This window comes from Tachypleus tridentatus, chromosome 10, assembly GCF_004210375.1.
Source record: "Tachypleus tridentatus isolate NWPU-2018 chromosome 10, ASM421037v1, whole genome shotgun sequence".
Classification (NCBI taxonomy): Eukaryota; Metazoa; Arthropoda; class Merostomata; order Xiphosura; family Limulidae; genus Tachypleus; species Tachypleus tridentatus.
In genome coordinates this window covers 122,959,193-122,976,200 of record NC_134834.1, presented here as the reverse complement: position 1 = coordinate 122,976,200, position 17,008 = coordinate 122,959,193, and the positions used below count along the sequence as shown (strand labels likewise).

Below are 17,008 nucleotides of genomic sequence, written 5' to 3'. Positions count from 1 at the left end.
ATTTTAATTAGCTTCATTGGATCACACACAAAAATAAAAGTTAAGGAAGTGCTTATTAACATCTAACAGACAACAATGTTAAAATTTAATTTGCATGTGCACATACATGTATAAGGAGAAACGAATATTCCTTTCTGTATGTAAAAAAGATTAAATTAGATGGTGGTAGTCGTTTTTTGTTTGTTTGCTTTCAGCTTATCCAAGCTCTGTTCACCGTAAAGAATCGGAACTCCTATTTAGTTGTTGTAGGTCCACCCAGTCTATAAACAAGTTTCTGAAAACAAAAATAAATTTGAAGCCTAACAGACATGACCGATGTAATATGAATTGAAATACCACATGTTTTTACTTGGTTTCATTCGTTATTAAAATTACTAATATAGTAATCAGGTCTTCTGATTGATAGTGAAGTTTATTCTAATGTTTGTTTGTTCTTGAATTTCACGCAAAGCTAAACAAGAACTATCTATGCTAGCCGTCACTAATTTAGCAGTGAATACTGAAGGGAAGGCAGCTAGTAAGCACAACCAACCGCCAACTCTTTCGGCTATTCTTTTACCAATCAATAGTAGGAGTGACCGTAACACAACGCTCTCATGGTTGAAAGGGCGAGCATATTCAGTGTGACGGGATTCAAACCCACAACGCTCATATTGCAAGTCACGCACCCTAACCACTTGGCCATGTCGGGTCAAATTCTAATGAATAAAAATAAATAAGTAATATTGTGCCACTCTTAACTATACGCTCATATTTAGGTGACTTCAAATATACAACACAATTCACTTAACGTAACTCCTGAAACTGGTTCTACATACACCAGCTCAATAGATTGCTATTTTAGACGCTAGTATTCCAACCGTCCTGATTTGTTAGTGCTGGCTGAAAAGCTTAGTCGGCACTGCATAAGACTGTTGTAGCGTGGTTGAGATTACTACACATTATTAGCATTCATTCACAAGTTACTCACCGTGTTACTTTCTACATGCGGAGCTACACAATTAGCCGTCTTGTGCTCTATTCGAACCAACCCCAAATATCACCGTTCTGAAAACATTAACTTTCAGATGCATCACCTTACGATGAGTGTGGAAACTACTGAATTACTGAAGGATAAGACGGGTAATTACATATGTTTGTTGTAAAGTATATTTGATGTAACAAACATTTACACAAAGTGAGCTCACACGAAACTGTCCACAGACAGCCAATGTCTGTTACCTCTAGAACAGGATTTCAGTATATCCGATAAACTATTAAAATTTAAACAAACTGTGCCAACATTTTGCTCAAATTCCATTTCATACCAATACTACTTTGCCACTCACCTTACATTTCACATCAGCATAACTGTGTCCACACAGTGTTATCTTAATTACATATTCATACTGCCATGTTCCCCATGATACATACACAACTCAGACATATCAAAACATAAAAAATCTGTCACAGTACTTTTATATCCCTAACGTGTTGTATATCAGATAATCAAACTTGTGTCACAGTACTTTTATATCCCTAACAATGTGTCATATATCAAATAAACTTGTGTCACAGTACTTTTATATCCCTAACAATGTCATATATCAAATAAACTTGTGTCACAGTACTTTTATATCCCTAACAATGTCATATATCAAATAAACTTGTGTCACAGTACGTTTATATCCCTAACAATGTGTCGTATATCAAATAAACTTGTCACAGTACTTTTATATCCATAACAATATGTCATATATCAAATAAACTTGTGTCACAGTACTTTTATATCCATAACAATATGTCATATATCAAATAAACTTGTCACAGTACTTTTATATCCATAACAATATGTCATATATCAAATAAACTTGTGTCACAGTACTTTTATATCCATAACAATATGTCATATATCAAATAAACTTGTGTCACAGTACTTTTATATCCATAACAATATGTCATATCAAATAAACTTGTCACAGTACTTTTATATCCATAACAATGTTATATATCAAATAAACTTGTGTCACAGTACTTTTATATCCATAACAATATGTCATATAAAATAAACTTGTGTCACAGTACTTTTATATCCATAACAATGTTATATATCAAATAAACTTGTGTCACAGTACTTTTATATCCCTAACAATGTGTCATATATAAAATAAACTTGTGTCACAGTACTTTTATATCCCTAACAATGTGTCATATATCAAATAAACTTGTGTCACAGTACTTTTATATCCCTAACAATGTGTCATATATCAAATAAACTTGTGTCACAGTACTTTTATATCCCTAACAATGTGTCATATATCAAATAAACTTGTGTCACAGTACTTTTATATCCCTAACAATGTGTCGTATATCAGATAATCAAACTTGTGTCACAGTACTTTTATATCCATAACAATGTCATATATCAAATAAACTTGTCACAGTACATTTATATCCATAACAATATGTCATATATCAAATAAACTTGTGTCACAGTACTTTATATCCATAACAATATGTCATATATCAAATAAACTTGTCACAGTACTTTTATATCCATAACAATGTGTCATATATCAAATAAACTTGTCACAGTACTTTTATATCCATAACAATGTCATATATCAAATAAACTTGTGTCACAGTACTTTTATATCCCTAACAATGTCATATATCAAATAAACTTGTCACAGTACTTTTATATCCATAACAATATGTCATATATCAAATAAACTTGTGTCACAGTACTTTTATATCCATAACAATATGTCATATATCAAATAAACTTGTGTCACAGTACTTTTATATCCATAACAATGTCATATATCAAATAAACTTGTGTCACAGTACTTTTATATCCATAACAATATGTCATATATCAAATAAACTTGTCACAGTACTTTCATATCCATAACAATGTCATATATCAAATAAACTTGTCACAGTACTTTTATATCCCTAACAATGTGTCATATATCAAATAAACTTGTGTCACAGTACTTTTATATCCCTAACAATGTGTCATATATCAAATAAACTTGTGTCACAGTACTTTTATATCCCTAACAATGTGTCATATATCAAATAAACTTGTGTCACAGTACTTTTATATCCCTAACAATGTGTCATATATCAGATAATCAAACTTGTGTCACAGTACTTTTATATCCCTAACAATGTGTCGTATATCAAATAAACTTGTCACAGTACTTTTATATCCATAACAATATGTCATATATCAAATAAACTTGTGTCACAGTACTTTTATATCCATAACAATATGTCATATATCAAATAAACTTGTGTCACAGTACTTTTATATCCATAACAATATGTCATATATCAAATAAACTTGTGTAACAGTACTTTTATATCCATAACAATATGTCATATATCAAATAAACTTGTGTCACAGTACTTTTATATCCCTAACAATGTGTCATATATCAAATAAACTTGTGTCACAGTACTTTTATATCCCTAACAATGTGTCATATATCAAATAAACTTGTGTCACAGTACTTTTATATCCCTAACAATGTGTCATATATCAAATAAACTTGTGTCACAGTACTTTTATATCCCTAACAATGTGTCATATATCAAATAAACTTGTGTCACAGTACTTTTATATCCCTAACAATGTGTCATATATCAAATAAACTTGTGTCACAGTACTTTTATATCCCTAACAATGTGTCATATATCAAATAAACTTGTGTCACAGTACTTTTATATCCATAACAATATGTCATATAACAAATAAACTTGTATCACAGTACTTTTATACCCCTAACAATATGTCATATATCAAATAATCTTCTGTCACAGTACTTTTATACCCCTAATAATATGTCGTATATCAGGTGAACTTGTCACAGTACTTTTATATCCATAACAATATGTCATATATCAAATAAACTTGTCACAGTACTTTTATATCCATAACAATGTTATATATCAAATAAACTTGTGTCACAGTACTTTTATATCCATAACAATGTTATATATCAAATAAACTTGTGTCACAGTACTTTTATATCCCTAACAATGTGTCATATATAAAATAAACTTGTGTCACAGTACTTTTATATCCCTAACAATGTGTCATATATCAAATAAACTTGTCACAGTACTTTTATATCCATAACAATATGTCATATATCAAATAAACTTGTGTCACAGTACTTTATATCCATAACAATATGTCATATCAAATAAACTTGTCACAGTACTTTTATATCCATAACAATGTGTCATATATCAAATAAACTTGTCACAGTACTTTTATATCCCTAACAATGTCATATATCAAATAAACTTGTGTCACAGTACTTTTATATCCCTAACAATGTCATATATCAAATAAACTTGTGTCACAGTACGTTTATATCCCTAACAATGTGTCGTATATCAGATAATCAAACTTGTGTCACAGTACTTTTATATCCCTAACAATGTGTCGTATATCAAATAAACTTGTCACAGTACTTTTATATCCATAACAATATGTCATATATCAAATAAACTTGTGTCACAGTACTTTTATATCCATAACAATATGTCATATATCAAATAAACTTGTCACAGTACTTTTATATCCATAACAATATGTCATATATCAAATAAACTTGTGTCACAGTACTTTTATATCCATAACAATATGTCATAAATCAAATAAACTTGTGTCACAGTACTTTTATATCCATAACAATATGTCATATCAAATAAACTTGTCACAGTACTTTTATATCCATAACAATGTTATATATCAAATAAACTTGTGTCACAGTACTTTTATATCCATAACAATATGTCATATAAAAAAAACTTGTGTCACAGTACTTTTATATCCATAACAATGTTATATATCAAATAAACTTGTGTCACAGTACTTTTATATCCCTAACAATGTGTCATATATCAAATAAACTTGTGTCACAGTACTTTTATATCCCTAACAATGTGTCATATATCAAATAAACTTGTGTCACAGTACTTTTATATCCCTAACAATGTGTCATATATCAAATAAACTTGTGTCACAGTACTTTTATATCCCTAACAATGTGTCGTATATCAAATAAACTTGTGTCACAGTACTTTTATATCCCTAACAATGTGTCGTATATCAGATAATCAAACTTGTACAACAGTACTTTTATATCCATAACAATATGTCATATATCAAATAAACTTGTCACAGTACATTTATATCCATAACAATATGTCATATATCAAATAAACTTGTGTCACAGTACTTTATATCCATAACAATATGTCATATATCAAATAAACTTGTCACAGTACTTTTATATCCATAACAATGTGTCATATATCAAATAAACTTGTCACAGTACTTTTATATCCATAACAATGTCATATATCAAATAAACTTGTGTCACAGTACTTTTATATCCCTAACAATGTCATATATCAAATAAACTTGTCACAGTACTTTTATATCCATAACAATATGTCATATATCAAATAAACTTGTGTCACAGTACTTTTATATCCATAACAATATGTCATATATCAAATAAACTTGTGTCACAGTACTTTTATATCCATAACAATATGTCATATATCAAATAAACTTGTGTCACAGTACTTTTATATCCATAACAATATGTCATATATCAAATAAACTTGTCCCAGTACTTTTATATCCCTAACAATGTGTCATATATCAAATAAACTTGTGTCACAGTACTTTTATATCCCTAACAATGTGTCATATATCAAATAAACTTGTGTCACAGTACTTTTATATCCCTAACAATGTGTCATATATCAAATAAACCTGTGTCACAGTACTTTTATATCACTAACAATGTGTCATATATCAAATAAACTTGTGTCACAGTACTTTTATATCCCTAACAATGTGTCATATATCAAATAAACTTGTGTCACAGTACTTTTATATCCCTAACAATGTGTCATATATCAAATAAACTTGTGTCACAGTACTTTTATATCCCTAACAATGTGTCATATCAAATAAACTTGTGTCACAGTACTTTTATATCCATAACAATATGTCATATAACAAATAAACTTGTATCACAGTACTTTTATACCCCTAACAATATGTCATATATCAAATAATCTTCTGTCACAGTACTTTTATACCCCTAATAATATGTCGTATATCAGGTGAACTTGTCACAGTACTTTTATATCCATAACAATATGTCATATATCAAATAAACTTGTCACAGTACTTTTATATCCATAACAATGTTATATATCAAATAAACTTGTGTCACAGTACTTTTATATCCCTAACAATGTGTCATATATAAAATAAACTTGTGTCACAGTACTTTTATATCCCTAACAATGTGTCATATATCAAATAAACTTGTGTCACAGTACTTTTATATCCCTAACAATGTGTCATATATCAAATAAACTTGTGTCACAGTACTTTTATATCCCTAACAATGTGTCATATATCAAATAAACTTGTGTCACAGTACTTTTATATCCATAACAATGTCATATATCAAATAAACTTGTCACAGTACTTTTATATCCATAACAATATGTCATATATCAAATAAACTTGTGTCACAGTACTTTATATCCATAACAATATGTCATATATCAAATAAACTTGTCACAGTACTTTTATATCCATAACAATGTGTCATATATCAAATAAACTTGTCACAGTACTTTTATATCCATAACAATGTCATATATCAAATAAACTTGTGTCACAGTACTTTTATATCCCTAACAATGTGTCATATATCAAATAAACTTGTCACAGTACTTTTATATCCATAACAATATGTCATATATCAAATAAACTTGTGTCACAGTACTTTTATATCCATAACAATATGTCATATATCAAATAAACTTGTGTCACAGTACTTTTATATCCATAACAATATGTCATATATCAAATAAACTTGTGTCACAGTACTTTTATATCCATAACAATATGTCATATATCAAATAAACTTGTGTCACAGTACTTTTATATCCATAACAATATGTCATATATCAAATAAACTTGTGTCACAGTACTTTTATATCCATAACAATATGTCATATCAAATAAACTTGTCACAGTACTTTTATATCATAACAATGTTATATATCAAATAAACTTGTGTCACAGTACTTTTATATCCATAACAATATGTCATATATCAAATAAACTTGTCACAGTACTTTCATATCCATAACAATGTCATATATCAAATAAACTTGTGTCACAGTACTTTTATATCCCTAACAATGTGTCATATATCAAATAAACTTGTGTCACAGTACTTTTATATCCCTAACAATGTGTCATATATCAAATAAACCTGTGTCACAGTACTTTTATATCACTAACAATGTGTCGTATATCAGATAATCAAACTTGTGTCACAGTACTTTTATATCCCTAACAATGTGTCGTATATCAAATAAACTTGTCACAGTACTTTTATATCCATAACAATATGTCATATATCAAATAAACTTGTGTCACAGTACTTTTATATCCATAACAATATGTCATATATCAAATAAACTTGTGTCACAGTACTTTTATATCCATAACAATATGTCATATATCAAATAAACTTGTGTAACAGTACTTTTATATCCATAACAATGTCATATATCAAATAAACTTGTGTCACAGTACTTTTATATCCCTAACAATGTGTCATATATCAAATAAACTTGTGTCACAGTACTTTTATATCCATAACAATATGTCATATAACAAATAATCTTCTGTCACAGTACTTTTATACCCCTAATAATATGTCGTATATCAGGTGAACTTGTCACAGTACTTTTATATCCATAACAATATGTCATATATCAAATAAACTTGTCACAGTACTTTTATATCCATAACAATATGTCATATATCAAATAAACTTGTGTCACAGTACTTTTATATCCCTAACAATATGTCATATATCAAATAAACTTCTGTCACAGTACTTTTATACCCCTAACAATATGTCATATATCAAATAATCTTCTGTCACAGTACTTTTATATCCCTAACAATGTGTCATATATCAAATAAACTTGTGTCACAGTACTTTTATATCCCTAACAATGTGTCATATATCAAATAAACTTGTGTCACAGTACTTTTATATCCCTAACAATGTGTCATATATCAAATAAACTTGTGTCACAGTACTTTTATATCCCTAACAATGTGTCGTATATCAGATAATCAAACTTGTGTCACAGTACTTTTATATCCCTAACAATGTGTCGTATATCAAATAAACTTGTCACAGTACTTTTATATCCATAACAATATGTCATATATCAAATAAACTTGTGTCACAGTATTTTTATATCCATAACAATATGTCATATATCAAATAAACTTGTGTAACAGTACTTTTATATCCCTAACAATGTCATATATCAAATAAACTTGTGTCACAGTACTTTTATATCCCTAACAATGTGTCATATATCAAATAAACTTGTGTCACAGTACTTTTATATCCCTAACAATGTGTCATATATCAAATAAACTTGTGTCACAGTACTTTTATATCCCTAACAATGTGTCATATATCAAATAAACTTGTGTCACAGTACTTTTATATCCCTAACAATGTGTCATATATCAAATAAACTTGTGTCACAGTACTTTTATATCCATAACAATATGTCATATAACAAATAAACTTGTATCACAGTACTTTTATACCCCTAACAATGTCATATATCAAATAATCTTCTGTCACAGTACTTTTATACCCCTAATAATATGTCGTATATCAGGTGAACTTGTCACAGTACTTTTATATCCATAACAATATGTCATATATCAAATAAACTTGTCACAGTACTTTTATATCCATAACAATATGTCATATATCAAATAAACTTGTGTCACAGTACTTTTATATCCATAACAATATGTCATATATCAAATAAACTTGTGTCACAGTACTTTTATATCCCTAACAATATGTCATATATCAAATAAACTTCTGTCACAGTACTTTTATACCCCTAACAATATGTCATATATCAAATAATCTTCTGTCACAGTACTTTTATACCCCTAACAATATGTCGTATATCAGGTGAACTTGTGTCACAGTACTTTTATATCCCTAACAATGTGTCGTATATCAAATAAACTTGTCACAGTACTTTTATATCCATAACAATATGTCATATATCAAATAAACTTGTCACAGTACTTTTATATCCATAACAATGTGTCATATATCAAATAAACTTGTGTCACAGTACTTTTATATCCATAACAATATATCATATATCAAATAAACTTGTCACAGTACTTTTATATCCATAACAATATGTCATATATCAAATAAACTTGTCACAGTACTTTTATATCCATAACAATATGTCATATATCAAATAAACTTGTGTCACAGTACTTTTATATCCATAACAATATGTCATATATCAAATAAACTTGTGTCACAGTACTTTTATATCCCTAACAATGTGTCATATATCAAATAAACTTGTGTCACAGTACTTTTATATCCATAACAATATGTCATATAACAAATAAACTTGTATCACAGCACTTTTATATACCTAACAATATGTCATATATCAAATAAACTTCTGTCACAGTACTTTTATACCCCTAACAATATGTCATATATCAAATAATCTTCTGTCACAGTACTTTTATACCCCTAACAATATGTCGTATATCAGGTGAACTTGTGTCACAGTACTTTTATATCCCTAACAATGTGTCGTATATCAGATAATCAAACTTGTGTCACAGTACTTTTATATCCCTAACAATATGTCGTATATCAGATAAACTTGTGTCACACAGTACTTTTATATCCCTAACAATGTCATATATCAAATAAACTTACGTCACAGCACTTTTATATCCATAACATGTCATATATCAAATAAACTTGTGTCACAGTATTTTTATATCCCTAACAATGTCGTATATCAGATGAACTTGTGTCACAGTACTTTTATATCCCTAACAATATGTTGTATGTCAGATAATCAATCTTCCCATGTTATTTCCAGGATGCACTAGAATACTGATTCTCGATACTTAAAAATGACTGACTAAAATTCATTGCCTCTACTAACATGTCACACAAACAACACAATTTGTCTTCACTTAGTTGAAATCTTAACGCAAAATAATGTATTAAATATACGTGTTTAGGTACCATGTGAGTTGCGACCTAAAGCACTTTCCACAGTTAAAGACTATTTTTTATTCTGGAATGTTTCTATAATGAACCATTAATTATTTTTCATTAACTCTGAAAAAACACTTTCCATTATCCAGAGAATAATTCAATAACAATAGCTTAAAATTAAAAATCACCATAACAATCATTGGAAGTTAAGGCCACAATACAATATGTATTTTGATGAAGCAAATGTAGAACCTGTTTTTAATAATTGAAATAAGGTATGTGTACAATCAATCCAACCACATAAAGTGTGAGATAACATAAAATTTCAATCATTATACACAAATTTTAATTAGCACTGAAAGATGTCAGATATACACATACCAGCCAAAACAAGCTAACCTTAATCAGATGTATACAAGCCAGCCTAAACAAGTGAACCCTAATTAGATTACACAAACACTAACCCAAATTGCATGTACACACACCAACTCAAATAAGCTAACCCTAATTTCATGTACACAACAGCCCAAACAAGTTAACCACATAATGCAATTAACTCTTTTGTTGTACAAACTTCTTTATTGTTTATGGTTTAATTATTATGAAAACTAATACTGAATTTACAAACTAGTATTTCCAAGCCATGATTTATTTTGCAAAATTCAATAATCAGACAACAGCATGTATGATAATACTTGCAATTCAGTATCTGATTTCCTTAAGTAAAACTCAAGTTACAAATAATCATGAAAACAATTTTTTATGGACTTGCATAGAAAAAGAGGATTTTTCTTTCATCACAACATTTCACGAGGTTAACCTGTACCATTTCACGAGGTTAACCTGTAACATTCAGGTTATTTTCATGATGCTTAATTAGTCTCATGAAACATTCTGAAATAAAAAAAGGTGCTCTACATATCCATAAAAATGTGTTTAAAATATAATTTTTTTCTCTTTCCATGTAAGTATGTGTGGAGGGGGGGTATTAAATTATGAGATCCAATTTGCATTGTCTAAGTACTGAGCACTGAGGTCACTTAAACTCCATCAAGTTCATGACTACATTATTAATAACTATTAACATCAGACAAAACACCTTACTTTGGTGCTGATGGTAGGTATACACACACATATATAACAACCTTCATGGATACAGATAAACAATTTAAGGTTAATTTCTAAAACTAAACCTCTAGACAATCAGACAGGTGGCCACTGGTTTGAAGAAAATCTTATACACACACACACACACACACACACTCAACAAAGGAACACAAAGTGTTGTTGCTAGGACAACAAATGGACTCACCATGAAGCTATTGTGAAAGACTAGTGGTATATGTTAGTATCTTTATCACAGTTGTTTGATGTACTAGAAATGTGTTATGGTCATCAGTCAAAGTTATCCAAGTGTTAACTGGTAACAATGTATCTCTGAATGCTACCATTATTTTATGACATTTAGTAGCAGGATGGCTAAGATTAATTAAGTTAAAATATTCACACTTATTAACTATAGTTCAGGTTATCCAAGTGTTAACTGGTAACAATGTATCTCTGAATGCTAACATTATTTTATGACATTTAGTAGCAGGATGGCCAAGATTAATGAAGTTAAAATATTCACACTTATTAACTATAGTTCAGGTTATCCAAGTGTTAACTGGTAACAATGTATCTCTGAATGCTACCACTATTTTATGGCATTTAGTAGCAGGATGACCAAGATTAATGAAGTTAAAATATTCACACTTATTAACTATTTATTATCAATATTATTTTTAATTTTACTGATTAAAAATTAATTTTAGAAAGAACTTAAACTCTTGAAAAGTAAATTTTAAGTCCTAGCCCTACTGGAGAAATAATAAACTTCTATTGATACTAGCTAAGTGTTACTGATGATGTCATCCAATTGTAATATGATTTGTAGTTACGTAAAGATTGCTCATATAGTTACCATCTTCAACATGGGTCTACTGTGAATTCTGGGATTACTGGCCAATGAAACAAACACTGATTCTTAAAGTATACAGTACCATTAGAAAAGATTGAAACGTGGTCATTAACAGTAAGTGAGTGGGTATAAAATACATCTTATGTGGTTGTTGTTTTGCAAGTGCTTGTGTTATGTACACTTACTAAATGTACATACAGTAAAAACACAGTTTTCATGTTAAAAAATGAAGAGTTAACTTGGTAACCTTTAGAACAAGCTCATAATATATTACATAAATAGTTATACAAAAGAAACTTTCCACAATTGCCATCAATTTATTAAATAGCTATTCACCTTATTTTACTGAACACCAGTCAATTATTGAACTATTTGAAAATAGCTCACTAAATAATACGCAAAGAAAGAATGTGCTAATTAGAATAAAAGGAACCACAGAAAACCCTCCTAAAGTGCTATAAATAATGTTCTCAGTAATAATACTAGACTAATATTTACCATTTAAATAGAACGAAGTACAACATTTTTTATAGAATGTAATAATACAGTATGGTAAGAATAACAAAAAATTAATTATGAATAATTATTAAAATAGCACACATTAATTATCAACACAATGTAAAAATATTCCAAATGTACACACTGTCACACAATCAACAAACTAATGAAATAGTACATTTTAAAACATTCATCAGATTCATATATATGCATAACTTTAAAGTTTAAGTTCTTGTGGTCTAAATGTTATAGCAGATATTGACAGGAAGATAACAGTACTGTTAAGATAAGTTCAATGTAACTTCTTCCTGTCTTAAAGAAGCTAATAAAAAAAAAAGTTTTAGCTTTAATGGATTGTTCATGTCTATTTCTACAATGGAAAAATGTTTTGGCTTCTGTTCCAAAGTAATAGCATTAAACTTCAAGTAACAAGATAAATGAAAAATGCCAGGTTGAAGCTATATTAATTTAAGGGTAAAAAGATACAATTGTTCATACACAACTTTGTACACTTAGGCCTCATTTTATATAGACTTGAGATTTGGCCCTCTATTTTTAAGAAAAGTATAAAAACTGAAATGTGTTAAGAAGAGTTACCATAAGACTTTGTACAGAAAAAATGAAACAAGTTATTCCAAAAAGAAGATGAAGAAACAGAAGTAATATTATAAAAGTATCCATCATTGCTGGATTGTTCAAACCAAATGGTGAATTTGGTCAAAGGTCATGTCATCACGTTTGTTATCTTACATTCAGAATTTTATTGAACTACTATTTTATGAATTTATTTTGATAAGTCTGGTGTCAAATTGTAGATTATAATTCAACCTCTAATATCACATGTAAATTAATTCCTTAGTTTAAAAGTAAATATTGGAAGAACACACCTAAATATAGATTTTAGTAAGTTACGTAGCATGTTGAATGCAGCACTGTTTCAAATCAGATGTTTGAGATGTCAAAATACCAAGTATATAGTTTTGTACAAATTAGGAACTCAAATTATCAATATTGACAAGCTAGGTTATAAAATAAGAATATCACACCTCTTCATTTTGTCAAGATATGGCAAACACAGTGGCAACATTCACCTCTTTACATTTTTGAAAATGGTCCCTTGTTTACACTTATTTCAATATATGGCATGTGAATAACCAACCAACATCTTAAAATTTCCCCCTAATGGTTTTCCGAGCCATTTTAATCTGTGAAAAGTGCTACCACATTCTTCTGATCCCAGATTTCAAGAAGACAGATTGAGTCGTTGGTCTGCTCAAAGTTTCATATTTTTTGAAACCCAAAATACATCTTAGTTTCTGACCTTAATAAATTCTAGCAGAATTCTATGGTATCAGTGTAGTTATTTATGATTTTGTGGTTATTTAACTGTTTATATAAAACCTAAAAATAAATTGTGTTTGATATCCTCCACTTGTGAAATTTTAAAAGGCTTAGCAACTCATGTCCAGCAACAACCAAGTACAAAGTTCATAGCGAGAAGAGATAATTGTTTGCTTTACTTCTTGATTTATTGTTTTATATTTTAAGAACAAGTTCAATAATTTATTTCTAAATAGTAATAATTTATATGCATATATATAATGTATAATAATTGAAACGTGCTATTACAAAATACCAATCCACCATACATAGCCAAGACTGGGAAAATTAAAGGTTAATTTTACAATACTGGATGCGTAACATGAATGGACATGCATTAATGTATGTTATGTAATGTTAGCTATGTAAATATAGTGTTATGAGACAAACTAAGACTAAATATTTGTATATTTGTGTCTGTAGCTATTTTATCATGAATTAAGCATTAATTATTTTTATTTTAGTTACAAGGTTGGTCGAGTGACAGACCCCACATAGTTAGAGTATGGAAAATAACAACAAAGTTTTACTGAGATGAAATGTATGAAATGAATTTAGGTCTTAGAGATTTTGCAAACAATATTTGATATTTTTGGGACAAAGAATAGTTTTGTTTAATCATACCATGAAATCACTTAGCACTCAGACTAGTAATGAAACAGGTTTGATACCTTCACAAACAAATCTTTATTAAAAATTTCATTAAAATATAATATTTGTGCACAAAATACTTATAATCTTTACTGAAAATCTACCAAATTTTGTGAAGATACACATGCTGTATTAAATGTTATAAAACTTAATATATCCAAATATGTAGATAAAGTTGTGTATATTGTACTGAGCCCATAGTGAAAGGGTTAAGATATAATCAAAGACTTAAAACATCTCTTGTGCTCAATCCAAGTAAAAACTAAAGCCTCTTGTGGTCAGCCAAAAATAAGAGTTATAAAGATTTCTAATGTCAACTAAAGTAAAAATTTAAAATGCTTTTTATGATTAATAGAAACATCCAGAATAATGTATTTGAATACAAAAATAAAGATTTATCCAGAAAATAGTTATTTTATTAATTTTCACAATACCCACCACCAAACTTTTTGTGACAATTCTCTTAAGAGTTTTTCTGGATAAATTTGTATTTACAAAAACATTTTATTCTACGTTTCTTCATAAAGGTTAATTCTAAGGTATCTAGCTGGTGTAAAATAATTAGTAACATTTCATTAATTATCTACAAACAGAACTATAAAGAACATTTACAGTTAATCAAATCTTTGTTCAGATCCTTTATATAATATATATAATCTCTTCAGTTCAATGCCAAAGATAAAAGTTTCAGGGTTACAAAACAGTAACTGTTACTGTGTGGATCTATTTAGGTAGATTAATGTAGTGGTAGTTATATAACCTCCCTATACAAGACCTGCTCCTGTGTGGATCTATTTAGGTAGATTACTGTAGTGGTAGTTATATAACCTCCCTGTACAAAACCTGCAACTGTGTGGATCTATTTAGGTAGATTAGTGTAGTGGTAGTTATATCACCTTCCTATACAAGACCTGCTCCTGTGTGGATCTATTTAGGTAGATCAGTGTAGTGGCAGTTATATCACCTTCCTATACAAGACCTGTTACTGTGTGGATCTATTTAGGTAGATTACTGTAGTGGTAGTTATATAACCTCCCTATACAAGACCTGCTCCTGTATGTATCTATTTAGGTAGATTATTGTAGTGGTAGTTATATAACCTCCCTATACAAGACCTGCTCCTGTATGTATCTATTTAAGTAGATTAATGTAGTGGTAGTTATATCACCTTCCTATACAAGACCTGCTCCTGTGTGGATCTATTTAGGTAGATTACTGTAGTGGTAGTTATATAACCTCCCTATACAAGACCTGCTCCTGTGTGTATCTATTTAGGTAGATTATTGTAGTGGTAGTTATATAACCTCCCTATACAAGACCTGCTCCTGTATGTATCTATTTAGGTAGATTAATGTAGTGGTAGTTATATCACCTTCCTATACAAGACCTGCTCCTGTGTGGATCTATTTAGGTAGATTACTGTAGTGGTAGTTATATAACCTCCCTATACAAGACCTGCTCCTGTATGTATCTATTTAGGTAGATTATTGTAGTGGTAGTTATATAACCTCCCTATACAAGACCTGCTCCTGTATGTATCTATTTAAGTAGATTAATGTAGTGGTAGTTATATCACCTTCCTATACAAGACCTGCTCCTGTGTGGATCTATTTAGGTAGATTACTGTAGTGGTAGTTATATAACCTCCCTATACAAGACCTGCTCCTGTGTGTATCTATTTAGGTAGATTATTGTAGTGGTAGTTATATAACCTCCCTATACAAGACCTGCTCCTGTATGTATCTATTTAGGTAGATTAGTGTAGTGGTAGTTATATCACCTTCCTATACAAGACCTGCTCCTGTGTGGATCTATTTAGGTAGATTATTGTAGTGGTAGTTATATAACCTTAACATCTTGGTATTTATGTCCAAACATCATATTTGGGTGCTGAAATGCTAACTTGAACAGCTCTAGTGAGCAACCACTTTCCCACATATGGATGTAGACATTGAAAAATGGTAAAGATGTGGGACACTGGGCTAGAGCACCAACATTTCTTTTTAATTTTTTAATCATGTAACACTGATGAAGTTGAGATTGAAATGTACAGATGATGCAACTGAGGTCTTACTGATAGCATATTACACAACTTATGATTTGCACCCTGGTGTTAGATGTTTTTAGCTACAACTTTCTCTCTTTCTCTCATGAATTTACATTTAATTTATATATGTGGATCCTCTAGTCCTAAATAAAAATCATGAAGTTGGAACATCACTTTCATTAAATATATCAAATATTCTTTCCAAATTGTAAGAACACAAGTATATTATAAACAAGAAAAAACTTCAACCTAAAAATAATGCACATTTTAAATGCAAGGACAAAACTGGTAGATATGGAAAAATATCTGTGTATCACACAAGAAAATTTC

The 17,008-nt window shown here is 29.3% G+C and overlaps 1 protein-coding gene across 2 annotated transcripts in view; it reads right to left on the bottom strand.

Annotated features, from left to right (window-relative positions):
• Nucleotides 1–17,008, bottom strand: part of LOC143230239 (uncharacterized) — a 110,211-nt gene that overhangs the window by 92,005 nt on the left and 1,198 nt on the right. The window lies entirely within an intron of this gene.